This window comes from Dryas octopetala, chromosome 9, assembly GCF_963921425.1.
Source record: "Dryas octopetala chromosome 9, drDryOcto1.1, whole genome shotgun sequence".
NCBI classification, from domain to species: Eukaryota; Viridiplantae; Streptophyta; class Magnoliopsida; order Rosales; family Rosaceae; genus Dryas; species Dryas octopetala.
This window is the reverse complement of record NC_141374.1, coordinates 8,763,434-8,766,646: the sequence shown is the minus strand read 5'-3', so window position 1 is coordinate 8,766,646 and position 3,213 is coordinate 8,763,434. Positions and strand designations below refer to the sequence as shown.

Here is a 3,213-nt window from a genome sequence, read left to right as displayed (position 1 = left end):
TAAAAAAAAGAAATCTCATGTAAATACTATTGAATAAAATTTGATTTTATTCATTATTATGGGGATTCCATAAAAATTTCATTTCAAAAAAAGAAATCATGGGGATTCTGTAAAAATTCTAATTCAAAAAAAGAAAGTTTGAAACAATTAATATTTTTTTTAAATTGGATGCAGTTACTAATTCATAATCTGGTACGTACAGAAATAAAATTTCTTTGTGAAATTCTTAACGTATAGGTTCCCGACTGAGGTGGGATGTACCCTACAAGGTATGTGTGGTTTTAACCATTCCACGTACCCTTACCAATACCATTGGGACTTTGTCCCCAACTTCTCCAATTTTTCTTGGGATGAGGTCGGTAATGACCAATGGTGACGGCATCGTTTTGACTATAGCTATAAGTTTTTTTTTTTTTTTTTTTTTTTTTTTTTTTTTTTAAGATCATGATAATTAATACAAGTTAGAGTATTGCATTATTTTATTTGGATGTTGACAATTTGACATATATAGCATGTTCTCACCAACAGAAGAGATTGGTATCTTATGTGTAATCTTGAGGGAGAAATTTATGCTCTCACATACATAAATTATTAATTGTTGTAGCGTGATTCCCTAAAATAGCAATATAATTGGCCAAAATCTTATTTCTAAGATTTATTATGATTGTTTACATGTACTAGATTAGTATTTATTTATTTTGTATAAATGTAATATGATTATATGATGAAATTAATTCACGTGTTATAATATTAGATGGATGATATTAATTTTAAGGAGATTTCCATTTAGGTCCTTTAGTTTTATAATATACTGATTAAAGCTTTATGGCTTTTAAAATTTTAATTAAAGTCCAATAATATTATGACTATTCAATGTTACATAATATTGGTGTATTAGTTTCTATTTTTTTCACACGTGACAAGCGTCTAGTGCTCGGCAGCCATTTTCGAGTGTTCAGCAATGTAGTTTTACTTATTCCTCAGGCCCTAGTTTATCGGTTTTATATTAGACAATTTCAAAATATGTTGGACACCAGTGGATTTGAAATTTTCACATGTACATCGTAAAAATTTTACAATATGCTAACTTCATACATTTATAGTCTAAAACGTTAATGTACCCTCTCCAAGACTCAAAATTTCTATACGGGTAATGCTAGGTACCCTAATTGACATGGAATTCTATGTCAAATTCTAATTTTTTTTATTAGGAGGAGGGAGGATCGAACTTGAAATGTCATAATTTACATGCCACATCATTTTTTACAAAAAAAAATAAAAAAAATATCACGTTTTCTTCTTCCAGCCATGACCTCTTTCCCCCTCCGCCATTTTTCTTCATTCCTCATCACCATCCCACATTGTCCCTCCTCTCTCTCCTTTGTCGCCCACCCCTATCTCATCAAATTCCCTTTTTTATAGAAACTTTATTCATATCATCAACATCTTCAATGGAATTCATCCCTCCAAATCCGATCTCTTCCGATTTCAAATCTCGAAAAACCTACTACCTAAATCGCCACCAACGTCATCGAGAAATTATCATGAATAGAAAAGGATAGAGAGAAGGAGACGAGGTAGGAGAGCGATGGGGAATGAAGAGAGTAGGTGGAGGAGGAAAGGGTCCATAGTTGCCATGACTACATGAAAAGAAGAACGCAAAGATTTTTTTTTTCTTTTTTATTTTTTAATACTTATTTTGATATTTTGTTATAATGTTAATAATTATAAACCCCCTAGTTAGAGATAAAATCTTTCATAACCTCCACCCAAAATCTATCTCTCCTATAACCCCCAATCTTACACTTAATATTTTCTTAAACCCCCTAGTCAACTAATACTCAGTCAAGTTTGACTCCCCATCTTTTAATTTTCCAGTTTTACCCTTTTTTTTCCAATTATAACCCTTGAAAAAAATATCAAGCCCACATTTCTGAAATTTCTCTCTCTCTGTGCGTGCTTTCTCTCTCTCTCTCTCTCTCTCCCCCGCGGTTGTCGTCGGCGCGTGCGCCGCCGTCCGGCGACGGTTGCCGGCGATACCAGTCCCATCACGCTCACCTCTCCCCCTCATCCTCTCCCTGCCCTCCACTCTCCGCGAAATTGAACGTCGACACCGGATCGGGTCTAGGCAGACCCGAGCTCCCCGCCGGAGATCTGCCAGTTCCGGTGACGATGAGGTGCCGGACCGCCATGGATGGCTTCCTCTCGTCGTCCCGAGTCCACTGGTGCCATCAGAAGATTTGGACGACCCCTAGGCCCGCCGTTTCGAAGGAGAGAAGCCGGCGACATCATTGTCGGCGATCTCTATGTTCCGGCGACCATTTCCGTCGAGTCAGGTAGCCATGTCATAGATAGGAAATTGTTTGCGTTTTGGATGCTCTGGACTGATGCAGATCCATTTAGTGTATTTTTTCTATATTGTGATAAGTTGAGTGTACTTTCTGTTTTGCAGTCTGACCGCCTTCACAAGGTTTTGGAACATGTGAACGAGGTTCATTCTCTTTGTGGTGTGCTTGGCTTGGATTTTGGCCAGATTGTTAGTGAAGTGGATCCTAGCTTGCACAAGACAAGCATAGAACAGTCCACAAACATCAGCAATAGCACATTGGAAGGTCTAGAACAGACCATTGTCAAGTTGAAATCCGAAAGGAAAGCTCGAATGCAGAAGGTAAATGCTGATCCTACTGTAAATGTCGAGTCAGGTCGACATCATTGTGAAATTTATGTCTTTTATCATGTAGATTCTTTTGGTCTTTAGAGCTAGGTGTGAAAGTTTGTTGGTCTTTAGAGCTGGGTGTGAAAGTTTGTTGGTATGGTAATTGTTGCAGGTTGGTTGATTGTGGTGGTGGTGGTGCAGTAAATGTCATGCTTATTTAATTAAAGATTAAAATGTTATTTAAATGCTCCTTAGCCATCTTTTTATTGATGGCTAAGGAGCATTTAAACATTTATTGATGAAACAGTTTCAGTTCGTGAAATAGTTTCAGTTCGTGAAACAGTTTCAGTTCGTGAAACATGAGTTTTAAATGAATTTTGAATGAAATTATGGTTCTGAAATATGATGAATCAAATTTGCAGGTTGAAACAGATCGAGGCAGTGGCGACTGTCGTGTACTCGTCGCGCGTGAGGTGATCGGACGACGTTGTATTGTTGGCTACTCCTCTCATCTCAATGCTTGTTGTATTGTTGTTTTTTTTTTTTTTTTTTTTTGA

The 3,213-nt window shown here is 36.9% G+C and overlaps 1 pseudogene; it reads left to right on the top strand.

Moving 5' to 3' along the window:
- Positions 1-2,196: 2,196 nt before the first annotated feature.
- On the top strand, positions 2,197-3,213 carry LOC147273718 (65-kDa microtubule-associated protein 7 pseudogene; annotated as a pseudogene).